Raw genomic sequence first — 16,064 nt, forward strand, 5'->3', positions numbered from 1 at the left:
AAGGACTGGAAGGAAGCCTGCCATAGAGATCATCTCCCTCATCACACCCTTCCCCCCCTCCATCTCCATGCAGGATAAAGAATGCTGTTTACTATTGAGTCCTTGTGAAGGAAAAGCCTGTGGTTGTGTATGCATTAAAACTGTGCTGTACTGTGCTACCGGATAATAGACTGTGTACTGCTGTGCTGCAAAGGAGACTGTACTGTTATTACTGGAGCCTGTTGCTCAAAGAGACATTTGCATTGCACTGGCCGTGCCTCATTAAATGTTACTGTTCTACCGATTATGATGACTCTTGTCAGATGTGTCTGGTCAGCAACTGAATTTATCGTGTGCCTGAGAGAAGCTGCAGCCTATGGTCGTCCTGAGTAACGGTTCCCCCAGGATTCCAACGAATTCATGTAACCATCTCGCCCCTATCTGAAGTTAGGCGGCATGCGTGCAACAGAAGAAAAAAAATTAACATTTTCATTTTTCACACAAAAATGTACATTTAGCCCCAAATTTTGCACATTGATCCCACAGGTGCTTCAAAGAATTTTATAACATTGAGCAGTAAAAATTTCAAAATTTTTTTTCCCATAAACATGTTGCTTTTGCCCCAACTTTTTCATTTTCACAAGGGTAACAAGAGAAAATGGACTATACAATTTGTTGTGCAATTTCTACTGAGTATGCCGATAACCCATATGTGGAGGAAAACTACTGTTTGGGTGCTCGGAAGGGAAGGCGTGCCATTTGACTTTTGGAAAGCAAAATTAGCTGAAATAGATAGCCGGCGCCATGTCGCATTTGCAGAGCCCCAAATGTGCCTAAACAGAGGAACCCCCCCCCCCCCAAGTGACCCCATTTTGGAAACTACACCCTTCAAGGAACTTATCTAGAGGTGTGGTGAGCACCTTGAACCCACAGGTTCTTCACAGAATTTTATAATGTTGAACCGAGTAAATGAAAAAATAATTTTTTTGTTGTGCAATTTCTCCTGACTACACCGATACCCCATATGTGGTGGCAAACTACTGTCTGGGCGCATGGCAGAGTTCGGAAGGGAAAGAGCGACAATTGATTTCTGGAGCACAGTTTTGGCTGGAATAGATTGCGGGTGACGTATCACATTTGAAGAGCCCCTGAAATGCCAAAACGGCAGAAACCCCAAAAAGTGACCCCATTTTGGAAACTACACCTCTTAAGGAATTCATCTAGGGGTGTAGTGAGCATTTTTAACCCTCAAGTGATGCACAGAATTGTATAACATTGGGATGTGTCAATGGAAAACTACCATTTTTTCCATTAAAATTTTGTTTTGGCCCCAAGTTTTTAATTTTCAAAGGGGATAATAGCACAAAATGAACAGTACAATTTGTTATGCAAATTCTCCTAAGTGCGCCGATACCTCATATGTTATAAAAAACTACTTTTGAGGCACAGTGCAAAGCTCAGAAGAGACGGAGCACCATTTTATAGTGCAGATTTTGCTGGAATAGTTTGAGGGTGCCATGTCACATTGGCAGAGCCCCTGAGGTCCCAAAGCTGCAGAAACCCCCATAAGTAACCTCATTTTACAAACTACACCTCTCAATGAATTCATCTAGGTGTGCAGTGATCATTTTGACACCACAAGTATGTCACAGAATTTTATACCATTGGGCGGTGAAGAAAAATAATTAAATTTTTGCCCCAAAAATCTTGTTTTAGCCCCAGATTTTACATTTTCACACAGGGAAATGGGTAAAAATGGCACTAAATTTTGTCACACAATTTCTGTTGAACGCGGCAATACTCCATATGTGGCTGTACAGTACTGCTTAGCCACACGGTGAGACTCGGAAAGGAAAGAGCGCTGTTTGTCTCTTGGAGAACAAATTATCGTAGAATAGTTTGCGGACTCCATATACAGAGTCTCTAAGTGCCAGAAGAGCAGAATCCCCGTTTGTTTTGTGGATTGAGTTGAAGCTTTTTTTGGGAATATTTTACATAACATTTTGGATCACATTTATCCTGTGCTCAACGCTGGGCACTTACATCGGTGTTTCCATCTAAATCTCTATGACACGATTCAGATGAAATCCCTGAGGGATCCATTCTCTATAATGAAGCAGCAGAGTTACTCTGGACTCCGTCTGGCCTCTGTTCAGCATTGTACTTCTTGTCAGAGGTGCACAAAACTGTGGTTGACCATGCTTTTATGCACGATTAAAAAGACGGACACCACCGGATCATAGGCCAGACAGCGTCCATAGTGCCTCCATCTGCCTTATTATAGGGAATCTTCCGCCGGGGGTTTCCGGGAGTAAATCAGAGATTTACACAGAAACCCCGATGTAAGTGCAGGATACATATGCCCTGAGCCTTATTGGTATCTTTGTGAGGCAGAATGAAAAATCAACAGCAGGTGAAGAATTGGTTTTATTAATTTTTTACTCTGTTTTATGTTTTGCCGCTTTTACACAATAAAAACTATTTTATAAGAAAAGAATTGTTTTTGCATCAATATATTCTGAGAGCTATAGTTTTTTTATTTTTCTGCTGATGGAACTGTATGGCAGCTTGTTTTTTGCAGGACAAGATAGTTTTCAACTATACCATTTTTATTTACATTCGACTTTTTCATCGCGTTTTATTCCACTTTTTGTTCAGCAGTATGATGAAAAAGCATCGTTTTATGACACTTTTTTTTTTACGGTGTTCACTGAAGGGGTTAACTAGTGTGACAGTTGTATAGGTCGGGTTGTTCCGGAGGTGGAGATACCAAGTAGGTGTATTTTTTTGTTTATGTTTGTTTTTACATAAATATATGTATTTATTGAGTTAATACTTTTTCTTTTTTTTTTTTTGTTCTTTATTTTGTGATATTTTTTTTAAAACTTTTTTGTTTACTTTTTTACCTTGTCCCAGTATGGAACATCAACTTTCCCTGCCCTGGTCGCTGATTTAATACTCTGCAATGCTTTTGCACTGCAGGGCATTAGGTCAGTGAATCAGACACAGGCAAAAGGCGTGTCAGCTCCCTCCCTCTGCAACCCGATCGATGTCGCTGTTGCTATTGACAGTTGCATCAGAGGGGTTAAACATCCACGACCGGCGCTAGAAATAATTGTAGGCATTGCCACAGGATGTCAGCTCTCATATAGCGCACCCGGGCAAGTGCTGGGGCTCTGAGCAAGCAGGGGGGCCCACTCACTGTCAGGGACACCGGCACGATATGGGGTTTGGGGAGGGGGTCTCCCCGTTCCTCCGCAGCTCCAGCATCTTCCGCGTTTTCTGACTCTGTGACGTCTCAGGGCAGAGGTTGCGATGATGTCACTACGGCATGCTCTCTGCGCTGAGCAGTCACAGTACAGAGAGGGAAGACGGCGACGCTGAGGAGTCTGGAGCAGCGGCCAGCGAGGAGAGGTATTTTTTAAAACATTTTTTATTATATTATGTATGGAGCATTATATGGGGTCCATCCTGTATGGGGCATTATATGGGGCCCATTGTGTATGGAGCATTTTATGGGGCCCATTATTCTGTATGCAGCATTATATGGGACCCATTATTCTGTATGAAGCATTGTATGGGTTCCATTATATTTTATTGAGCATTATATGTGGCCCATACTGTATGGAGCATTGTATGGGGTCCATTATTCTATATGGAGCAATATATGGGGCTCATTCTGTATGGAGCATTATATGGGGCACATTATTCTGTACGGAGCATTGTATGGGTTCTATTATACTGTACTGTATGGAGCATTATATGGTGCTCATTATTCTGTATGGAGCAATATATGGGGCTCATTTTACTGTATGGAGAATTATATGGGACTTATTATTCTGTATGAAGCAATATATGGGGCTCATTATACTGTATGGAGCAATATATGTGGCCCATTATAATGTATGGAGGACAATGTAGTGCCCATAATACTGTCTGGAGGACTATGTGGTGCCTATAATACTGTATGGAGGACTATGTGGTGCTCATAATACTGTATGGAGGACTATGTGGGGACATTATACTGTATGGAGGACTATGTAGTGCCCTTAATACTGTATGGAGGACTATGTGGTGCCCATAATACTGTATGGAGGACTATGTGGTGCCCATAATACTGTATGGAGGACTATGTGGTGCCTATAATACTGTATGGAGGACTATGTGGTGCCTATAATACTGTATGGAGGACTATTTGGTGCTCATAATATTGTATGGAGGACTATGTGGTGCCTATAATACTGTATGGAGGACTATGTGGTGCCCATAATGCAGTATGGAGGACTATGTGGTGCACATAATACTGTATGGAGGACTATGTGGTGCCCATAATACCATATGGAGGACTATGTGGGGCCCATAATTCTGTATGGAGGAGTATGTGGTGCCCATTATTCTGTATGGAGGACTATGTGGTGCCCATTATTCTGTATGGAGGACTATGTGGTGCCCATAATACTGTATGGAGGACTATGTGGTGCCGATAATACTGTACGTAGGACTATGTGGTGCCCATTATTCTGTATGGAGGACTATGTGGTGCCCATAATGCTGTATGGAGGACTATGTGAGGCCATTATACTGTATGGAGGACTATGTGGGGTCCATTATTCTGTATGGAGGACTATGTGGGGCCCATTATACTGTATGGAGGACTATGTGGAACCCAATATTCTATATGGAGGACTATGTAAGGCTCATTATTCTGTATGGAGGACTATGTGGTGCCCATAATACTGTACGTAGGACTATGTGGTGCCCATTATTCTGTATGGAGGACTATACTGTCCGGTCTGCACTGTGCGCTGCAAGGATTCGCCGGTTTCTGAACTATTGTAGAATTTACAATAGATATCACTCGTGTAATGTAAGAAGTGAGTCCACGCAATCGTAACGCTGTACATAAACGCATCTCCCGTACATATACGGCGGATGTCGTGAATGCGGTTAAAACTGTCAAGAGAGGTGTATAATAAATGTGATACACGCCATATTCATGTACTTTGGTTAGATAGGACCTATCAGCTCTCCTAGGATGTCGAGTTTTAGGAAAATATTGTATTATTCCTAACAAAATAATTCCAAATCATCTTTTTCCCGCTCAAAGTTTATGAATAAATTGAAAACTAGGTGTTACCAGTAGCAGATATGTACACTCTGACAATGACCAATCAGTGCTGCCAGTGCCAGAATGCACCTTGCTACAGCAGTGTATCCCATGTATCCTATGTAGCCACTGCAGCCAATCACTGATCGTAGCAGCACAAAAGCACTAGGCCAGTGATTGGATGCAGCCATCACATGGTGTATGCATCAGGTTTTTAAAGAAGAGTGCGACTTTTAAAATTCAGCACACATTGCTTTTACTACCGTTCTTTTATTTAGATTGGCACAAAAAAATGACCCGAAAATTAAGTGACAAATATCCTTGGCAGGCAAATGCATGAATAGAAAAGTCAGTAATGACATTTGCGGACGTCCTTACCTGTATCGTGGCTCTATCTGCAGCTACACGCTCTCCCCATGGACCGGCCTGAGCTCCCAGCTGGTGGGGTGCAGCCTCCTGTGTGTTTGGCTTCTTCTGGTTGCTAAGCAATGAACCAGGAAGTATCTGCCATCAGTAATGGCGGAGCATCCTCCGTCCTCAGCCTTCCATCTGTGAGAGATGCCCTGCAGGGGATTACAATAGGAAACATTCAGTACTTCAGCGGGGAATATGTGTGAAGCTAAATGTGCTACCATTCTATTGCAAAATGCGAAAATGCATCCAAAAAGTTACAAATGACATCGACCAGATTTATCAAGTGCTTTCTAAACTTTTATGCTCACATTGGAAGTTTTAAGAAATAAATAATTTTATTTTTTTAAGCATAAAAAAATATCTTCTTTTGTGAACAGTAATAAAGAACATTTATACCATCCTTGAGAGGCGCAAAAAAAGAGAATTATGCTCAATTTGCCTCATTCAGAAGACTGTTTTTCATCTGGCTGATGCATCCAATTTTCATTCATTTTTGGTCTTTTTCTCTGTATGCAAAAAGAAAGCAAAGGCCCCAAGTTGTGCATGTCAGTCTTTAGGTCTCTTTCACACGTCAGTGTGTCCGCTACGTGTGATGACAGTTTCCACACGTACTGGAGACACTGACACACATAGACCCATTCAAATGAATGGGTCTGGACACATAGTGTGTTTCCACAGACCGTGTGTCAGTGGGCAAATCACGCTGACATGTCCGTTTTTTCTCGCAGAACAGGCCGCAACATGTCCCGCACACGTGCACAGCGATGACATCCGTGTGACACGTACTGGCGCCTGGGAATCAGCGGTACAGTAAGTGCTTTTCCCAAGCGCCGGGTGCTGAACGCTGCCCTCATCATAGTCCCCTGCCAGTGTGGCGATCGGCACCGGCAGGGGACAATGTTGAGAGCAGTAGTCTGCTCCTGCTGTCTCCAACTGTAAAAATAAGAATAAAATAAAAAATCCATATACTCACCTGTCCTAAGTGTCCCCCGCTGTAATCCATGCAACCGCTCACGCCGAGAAGCCAGGGAAAATGAGTCGCTCCAGCGAGCGGGCCCCGGAGCTGCACTGAGCTCAGTGAGTGACAGGACACCACGGACTGAGCGCAGTTCCGGGGCCCGCTCGCTGGAGTGAGTCATTCTCCTCGGATCCTCTGTGTGAGCAGTCGCATGGATGCCTACTGCAATGCCCTGCACATGGGGTAAAGGTAACAGCTACACTGTGTGACACAAGAACTGGATCCTTGTGTGTAAACCACCGGCTGCTAAAGAGCAAAATCCCTACAATATATACATATATATATATCTCATTTGAATGGTCACTCAACAAACAACCACTATCTCACTGTACGGCTAAGTTCACACAATCGTATTTTCAATTCATGTGCTATCTCTGAAAAAACTGTGCTTGGACCAATGTTATTCAATAGGGCAGTTCACATGAGCGTTTTTTTATATGTACGCCTGGAAAAATTGCAGTGATATTTTCCCTATTTCATATGAGACTTGCCTATATAAGTCTATAAAAAAAATTGGATGCCTTACAGCTCAACGGTATAACGGGCGATTTTTACGGATTCAATGCAATTTTTTTTAACAAACTGTATTTGGTCTTGTTAATTTAATTAGATGCTGATGTATAAAAATGCATGCCATACGGATGACAATTAAGATGATAACATCTGGTGAAATTGTTATTAATTATCTGATGATTTTTTCTAAGCTCATAGACAGGGAAGAAAGATGACTGCCAGTGAACTATTAAGCTATATTTACACTGAAAGATATTTGTGACGGAGCGATTGTGTAGCTCCGTCTGTGCTTGTCCACATAGCGCAAGGGTGCAGGAGCGGTCCACTATTTACATGCACACGCTGTATTTTTTTTCCACGTGGACCAGAGGTACAGTACAGACCAAAAGTTTGGACACACCTTCTCATTTAAAGATTTTTCTGTATTTTCATGACTATGAAAATTGTACATTCACACTGAAGGCATCAAAACTATGAATTAACACATGTGGAATTATATACTTAACAAAAAAGTGTGAAACAACTGAAAATATGTCTTATATTCTAGGTTCTTCAAAGTAGCCACCTTTTGCTTTGCTGACTGCTTTGCACACTCTTGGCATTCTCTTGATGAGCTTCAAGAGGTAGTCACCGGAAATGGTGTTCCAACAATCTTGAAGGAGTTCCCAGAAATGCTTAGAACTTGTTGGCCCTTTTGCCTTCACTCTGCGGTCCAGCTCACCCCAAACCATCTCGATTGGGTTCAAGTCTGGTGACTGTGGAGGCCAGGTCATCTGGCGTAGCACCCTATCACTCCCCTTCTTGGTCAAATAGCTCTTACACAGCCTGGAGGTGTGTTTGGGGTCATTGTCCTGTTGAAAAATAAATGATGGTCCAACTAAACGCAAACCGGATGAAATAGCATGCCGCTGCAAGATGCTGTGGTAACCATGCTGGTTCAGTATGCCTTCAATTGTGAATAAATCCTCAACAATGTCACCAGCAAAGCACCACCACACCATCACACCTCCTCCTCCATGCTTCACGGTGGGAACCAGGCATGTAGAGTCCATCCGTTCTCCTTTTGTGCGTCTCACAAAGACACGGTGGTTGGAACCAAAGATCTCAAATTTGGACTCATCAGACCAAAGCACAGATTTCCACTGGTCTAATGTCCATTCCTTGTGTTCTTTAGCCCAAACAAGTCTCTTCTGCTTGTTTCCTGTCCTTAGCAGTGGTTTCCTAGCAGCTATTTTACCATGAAGGCCTGCTGCACAAAGTCTACTCTTAACAGTTGTTGAAGAGATGTGTCTGCTGCTAGAACTCTGTGTGGCATTGACCTGGTCTCTAATCTGAGCTGCTGTTAACCTGCGATTTCTGAGGCTGGTGACTCGGATAATCTTATCCTCAGAAGCAGAGGTGACTCTTGGTCTTCCTTTCCTGGGGCGGTCCTCATGTGAGCCAGTTTCTCTGTAGCGCTTGATGGTTTTTGCAACGGCACTTGGGGACACTTTCAAAGTTTGCCCAATTTTTCGCACTGATTGACCTTCATTTCTTAAAGTAATGATTGACACTCATTTTTCTTTACTTAGCTGCTTTTTTCTTGCCATAATACAAATTCTAACAGTCTATTCAGTAGGACTATCAGCTGTGTATCCACCACACTTCTGCACAACACAACTGATGGTCCCAACCCCATTTATAAGGCAAGAAATCCCACTTATTAAACTTGACAGGGCACACCTGTGAAGTGAAAACCATCAAGAGAATGCCAAGAGTGTGCAAAGCAGTCATCAAAGCAAAAGGTGGCTACTTTGAAGAACCTAGAATGTAAGACATATTTTCAGTTGTTTCACACTTTTTTGTTAAGTATATAATTCCACATGTGTTAATTCATAGTTTTGATGCCTTCAGTGTGAATGTACAATTTTCATAGTCATGAAAATACAGAAAAATCTTTAAATGAGAAGGTGTGTCCAAACTTTTGGTCTGTACTGTATATGCGAAATATAGCTAATGTGTGGTCCATTGAACACACAAACATTGTATAGACTGAAAATACGTTTGTGTGAATGTGACTGCTTTTTTACGGATATAACATGTAGCCATGATATGGAGCTAATTAGTAATCACATGTCACCCTGGCCGAGGTGTGATTCGGAGACCATAAACACCCTATACATGGGTCCCCGGGTGTGTGCACATGTTGCGGTTTCTGCTGCCGACACCTTCAGACTTGGTTCTGCTACTATTTGTGAGACACTGGGATCCTTTAGCTCATGATGAAGAAATCAGACAGGTTAATTAAAATAAAGTCTTGTTTACTAGGTCTGGAAAATATGTACAATGGTTAGCAGGAACAATGTTTAACTTCTTCATCTGCACAGTATGAGAGAGGTTCATGCTTGACGGTTGTGGACGGCAGCACATTACTTGTGAAGAACGTTGCATATGAATAACAGGTTATGTTGAGGGCCTCCATCTTCCCGGTACAGGGCTGCATGGGTCAATGTGTTATGCTGTGCCCACTGTACCCAAACTGCACTGTGTGAACTGTGTAAGGAAGCTCTCCCAGCTACCAACTTACGGGTATGCCCCAGAATGGCTGATCCTGTATTTATTCACAAAAACGTCCAGGTCTGGCTAAGACTGGGCTAAAGTCCACTTCTAATAGGTCCCCAACTTGCCTGCTATGAGAACTGCCATCACTGTTCTTCTCTTGCTGAAACATACTCCCTTGTATGTCTGCTCTTCACACACAGCCGATGATGATCTGAACTGACTGAGGGTGTCCTTTCTTCTCTCTAACTCCACCAAGACTAACTATAAAACCCATCACGAACCACTAGTGCCCATTTACTCCTTCTCAACTATGGGCTGTCCCTACAGTTAACCCTGTCACCCCTGACTAACAGAAAACTTCTTTCTACATGAGGATAAAACACACGATAAAATACAGGTCACATAGATATAATGACAGGGGTCTTCAGAGAGGGTGATCCACCATCTTCTCCACCTTTACACATCCATGGGAAAAAAAAAACAGACTGCACACTGATACCATCTATAGGTCATCCAGGTACTGTCCATTTCTTACTGTTTAATGGGAAGGAGAAGATTCAAAAAAATGTATTTTATTTTTCATAATTAAAAAAGGATGCAACACTGATGGTAAAAACACACACCTGGGCTGGACCAAAAATGGATGTAATTGTGTCCAATTTCCACTGATGGAAAACAGTCCATTTCTTTCTCTTATGCAAGAAATAAACATCTGAATGAAGCCTTATTGTGTTTTTTTTCTGACTATCTACTCTCTGCACTTCATAAATTGGATCAAGCATCCATTTGTCTTAATTACATTTACCTACTAAGATGCTTAGGCAATTAGTTTATATGTAGTCCAGGATTATGTGGCGTCTGGGACAGACACATGCATGCTGAGTGCTAACCATATCTCATGTCGTAGTATTAACTGCTTGTTGTGGTTAGGTTTTGTTGTGCTAAGAAGCAAGATGTTTTTATCCTGAGTGTAATAATGACCCTTTATTTCAGTAATCACTTATAAAGTCACTGCTGTTCCCCATACTTACCTGCAGGGGGCATGCTTTTCCTATAAAATCTTATTGAAGACCTGCTTATCATGGTGTTATCAGAAATAGGGATGAAATTCATGCCAAGCCACATTTTAAAATGAACTGCACATTAAAGCTTCCCTGGGGCAGTGATTAAAGAAAGTGATTCTAATGTAATGTCAGATAGTCTTAATCGAAGGCGATAGATCTGCTTCTAATGCCTAGATAAAGCAGATGCTCCTGATTCCTACTGGAGATAGGCTTCAAGCCACGAGTACATTACTATAATGGAAGATAAATACGCAGTAAGACATTATATACGCTTGTAATCAGCATCGGTCATGTATTCAGCAAAAACAGTGAGCCTGTAAAATGCCACTTAGGCCACCCTGAAGTTTCCAAGTATTTGATCATTGTGTTAAAATTATTAGACTAGATAAATCCAGATAAGTGTATTTCATGGTCTGTGTGCTGTCTCTTTGCACAACCAAATGTACATGGACAGCAAATGGTCCAGTGTAACGGCTTGTGCAGACAGCCATATTATCTGTCCGACAAAACATCAGATCGCACCAGGACCAATGTTACTATGGAGCGTGAATATGTCCAATTCTTTTCCTTGGACAGACTCTGTCCAAGCAAAAAGTTTCTGCATGTCCGAGTTTGATCTGATATTCGGATCACACTCGGCCATGCAAGTCCATGAGTGTATGGAAATCATTGGCCTGTTCTCCATCTTCTCCTTACAGTGTGCTCCAATTCTTTCAGAATCAGATCACACTTTGCTGGCACTCTAATCAAAGTCTGATCAGAGTATGATCAGAGTGTCATTTCCATAATTGGCCCAATTCTCTTGGATGAGAGAGTCTACGTCTGCCTTAAGTCAATGGCACAATTAAGATGAATGTTGTTTGTCTCAGTATTTACTAGTCCAATTTGCAGATGAAACCCATTGTACTCAATAGGCGTACAGACAAAAAATAGACACCTTGTGAACATTATCTTTAGTGCATCTGTTTTTGCAAAAATTACACAAGATATTGATTTTTAGATGTAAAAAAAAAATGTATATTGCCAAAAACAAATGAAACATATACTGGTGAAAAATCTTCCAATTTTTTAGGATGTAAGACAAAAAAATGTTCATACACTTGTCTGAACACATTAAGTGCAAAAATAAAATCATCTAAAAATGAGCCATGAATGCCAATATGGTGAGAGTTGGAAAATGCTTTGCTTTATGTTTGAAATGCAAAAACTTCTAGAAACTGCTAATGAGAGTTTGTAAAACAAGAAAGAAGAATGCTCCAGATGTAAACTGTAAAGTATCATTAGACTTTATTATCTTTATAAAATAGATATCAGTGTTAGGCTACATTCACACGTTCAGTATTTTACATAAGTATTTGTAATTCAAAACCAGGAGAGGAACAATCAGAGGAAAAGTATAATAGAAACACGTCACCACTTCTGCATTTATCACCCACTCCTGGTTTTGGCTTACAAATACTGATGGAAAATACTGACCAAATACTGAACGTGTGAATGTGGCCTTAGGATGGGTACACAGTGAGTCTGTACACAACCTTTGGGAGTTTTCCCCATATATACTGTAATGTAGGCCTCTGTCTGGTCCATACGTTTAACAGTATAAGAAAGTGCTCCTGTAGAAAGACTATGTCCAACTTCACTACCAATTTTGGGAATGAGAAAAGCAACTTTGCAAATGGTCTTAAAGGGGATCTATCAACATGGTTTTTGCTACATAATCTGAGAGCAGTATAATGTAGAGATAGAGACCCTGATTCCAGCACTGTGTCACTTACTGAGCTGCTTGCTGTAGTTTTAATGAAATCACTGATTTATCAGCAGCAAATTATCACTAGAGGATTAGTAATCCTGTTGCCAGGTATCCCTCCATATTCATGAGCTCTGTATCACCCCACCACTGATTGGCAGCTTTCGGTGTACACTGTGTATAGGCAGAAAGCTGCCAATCAGTGGTGTGAGCGGGGTTATACAGGGCTCAGCACCAGAGAACTGGTAGATTTACAGCAGATAAAACACTGGTTTTATCAAGATAACAGTAAGCAACCCAGTAAGTGACACCTCACTGGAATCAGGGTCTGTGCGCCTACATTATGCTGCTTTCAGTTTAGTGGGATACAAACCTGCAGATTCCCTTTAATAAACATTTTCTAACGTTATGGGTTCACAGCTCTAATACGGCCTATATGTTACCATGGTAACAGAGAGTTTATGTAGTCTGATCCTGCAGTCTTGCTGTATAGCCTCCCCTAAATGTTAGGTTGGTTAGCAAGAAGTAGGAGACAGATGGAAGGTTCGGTCGTCATCAGGATCAGACTACACAAAGGTTTGTATTGTGTCGGTTTACATGCAAACATATGGACCTGTATAGAAGCTGAGGACACTAAATTATGGGATTTTACACCTTTTAAAAAAATGCATTGGAACCTATTAAAAAAAATTGATTTTGTCTTTCAATGTTCAGCAAAGTTTTAAAGTTTAAGATAAAATCTATATCAAAGTATAAGGAATGTTACAATTGTTGCAGTTCTTGGTTAAACAATCGGGCAGAAAAGATACTTTTTTTTACCTAGATGATATGGGGGTGAGCAACTGTTGAAACATAGGTCCCCTTTGTCTAATATAACATTTAATGTACAGATCAGAAATCATTAATATACGCAATGACGGAAAATCTGACAGGCAAATATTTTCTCACAACCTTGTATTGGGAAACATGTAATCTCAGTAAATGTCGAGCTACAGTGATTCTTGCATAAATATTGAGTCTCCATATATATAATTATGAAAAATGCTGACTATCAGCAGTTCCAAGCCTTTTATCCTCCAAATGCACGTGGTATTAGACATGCCGTAAATCATGCACAACAAATATATTTTTTTAATAGAGTCTAAAATGAAAAAAAAAATCATTATATTTGTGTATGTGCGTGTTTTTTTCAGAATAATGTCTAATCTGACATATTTATTAGTTATTTGTGCCAGAATTTAGTAAAAACGTTCGGAAGGGATTCCGAGTTTCCTGCACACTGCTGTTCTGGAGATCCCCTGCCGTCCTCTACTATGTACTGCAGAACCTTAATGAACGAAATAAGAATTTGCATAGGAAATGCCCTGAATGAAAACTACTGATGACCAAAGATATTGTGCTAATTACATCATTGGCTAATGTGGTCATCGATCTGGGGTGTTATTAAAGGGGTTTTCCCACAAACAAAAGTTCATTTTAATCAATATATCTTAGAATAATAATAATAATAAGTTCCACAATTGGATGCGTTTAAATAAAATGTTCCTGTGCTGAGATAATCTTATAAATGTGTCCCTGCTGTGTACTGTGTAATGGCTGTGTCTGATCGTGCAGGGACATGGTCTGATCATACCACAGCTCCTGGGCAGGGAAGGAAGCAAAAGAGAGTATAAAGACAGGACAGCACAGGATCACAAATAATTCTTTCTTTTGAAGTAAAACATTGTTTAAAAACAGGCAATGAAATGTTTTACCTTACAGAAAGAAACAGCTGTGATCCCCTGTTGTAATGTCTGTATTCTCTTTTGCTTCCTCCCCCGCCCAGGAGATGTGGTATGATCAGACCATGTTCCTGTACGGTCAGACACAGCCATTACACAGTACACAGCAGGGGCACATTTATAAGATAATCTCAGCACAGGAACATTTTATTTAAATACTTTCAATTGTGGAAGTTATTATTATTCCAAGATCTATTGATTAAAATCAACTTTCATTTGGTGGGAAAACCCCTATAAAATGAGGAGCCATCATGCAAGGGGTGATCTGAGAGATTAAAAGGGGTTGTTCGGTCCAAATCAATAAATCTGCAGTCAGTCACTCTGTATGACTGCAGACTTACTGTATGAATCCCCCCCAGCGCACACACTGTGAGCTGCAGGGATTCGCCGGTTTCTGAGCCGGGATTGGAGGGTATGTATGAGTTATACATACTCCCACGTATTGGGCGTGGCCTCGCTCCATACACTTGCATTGAGCGAGACTGCTCCCCGTCTAGTGACGTGGCTGTCCAGGGGGCATAGCTGATTAGAGGGTGCTGCCTCGCTCTATACATATATGGAGCGAGGCTGCCTCCACTGGCCACGGAGTGGCATACTCTGCGATCCTGGCTCAGAAAATGGAGAATTCCCTCAGCTCACAGTGCATGTGCTGAAGGGATTCATAAGCACACAGAGTGACTGCAGACTTATCGATCTGGACCGGACAACCCCTTTAATGCACAGCAGCAAGGTGGAAAGGATCTTATTGGCATTAGTTTACTGAATAGAGATTATTGGATGTGGAATTTGTCCTCTGTGCCTCTATTTTTTTTTCCCCATCCAGAAAAAAAAAAGGACGATTTTTCATTTATGTTGTCTCCTTTATGCAATCCATATGTCCGTGTTTCACGTCCGTATGGTATTCCTTTTTGTACATCAGAGAAGAATAACATTTCCAAAAAGCGTTTCCAATGTTAACAATGGAATTGTATCCGTAAAAATCAGATGCTATACAGTTGTTCCGTATGGGATCTAATTTTTTTTTGTGTGCATCCATAGACTTGAATAGACGAGTCTCGTCTAACATACAAAAGAACCTAGTGAATGCTGGGAAAAAGGTAATCTGAACAGCTTTACTGAATAACATTGGTCCGAGTGCTGTCAATTTTTCCATAGACAGCACTCGGACCAAAAATATGGTCATGTGAATGTAACTTTTGGCTTGGGTCACACGACCATTTTCTCATCCGAGAAAATCTGTCCGATTATGCTAATCAAACTCTGATCAGAACTTGATCAGATTTTCTCGGATGTGGATAATAATAAAAAAAAATCTCCATTATTCTGTCAGTCTTTGAAAATTAGACTGCACTTGGATGTCATCGATTTTTTTTCACGGACCCATAGACGTGAATTGCCGAATGCGATCCGATAATCAGAGGCAGATTATCAGGGAGATCAGTGTCCGGCCCATAGATCTTAACAGCTCATTTGCATATTAATAAAATCATGGATATCTCTGGAATAAAACATTGGATCGCAGATATCAAGGTATCATTTTATTCAGCTTCCTATGACCTACATGCCCATTTAGATGGCTTAGGAGCATTGATCCTATTGACAGATCCCCTTTAATTCCAGTTTATTGTAATGCATATTTCTAAAATAAAGTTACAAGTGCTTCTCACTAAATTAGAAGATCATCAAAAAGTTAATTATTTCAGTTTTTCAATACAAAAAGTGAAACTCATATATTATATAGAGTCATTACAAACAGAGTGATCTATTTCAAGTGTTTATTTCTGTTAATGTTGATGATTATGGCTTACAGCCAATGAAAACACAAAAGTCATTATCTCAGTAAATTAGAATACTTTATAACAACAGCTTGAAAATGTTTTTAAAATCCGAAATGTTGGCC

General features: G+C 40.8%; 1 protein-coding gene across 2 annotated transcripts in view; it reads right to left on the reverse strand.

Moving 5' to 3' along the window:
• EFCAB5 (EF-hand calcium binding domain 5) overlaps nucleotides 1-5,593 on the reverse strand; it is a 70,495-nt gene extending 64,902 nt beyond the window's left edge. The window contains exon 1 of one of the 2 annotated variants that reach the window (XM_073667968.1): nucleotides 5,465-5,593. The gene's annotated coding sequence lies outside the window, so the exon portion shown is untranslated. The remainder of the gene's footprint in view (nucleotides 1-5,464) is intronic. The other variant, XM_073667969.1, reaches the window with a different exon arrangement.
• Between the last annotated feature and the right edge of the window lie 10,471 nt (nucleotides 5,594-16,064).

This window comes from Phyllobates terribilis, unplaced genomic scaffold (genome assembly GCF_046119375.1).
Source record: "Phyllobates terribilis strain yellow unplaced genomic scaffold, ASM4611937v1 Scaffold_2__4_contigs__length_985480577, whole genome shotgun sequence".
Lineage (NCBI taxonomy): Eukaryota > Metazoa > Chordata > Amphibia > Anura > Dendrobatidae > Phyllobates > Phyllobates terribilis.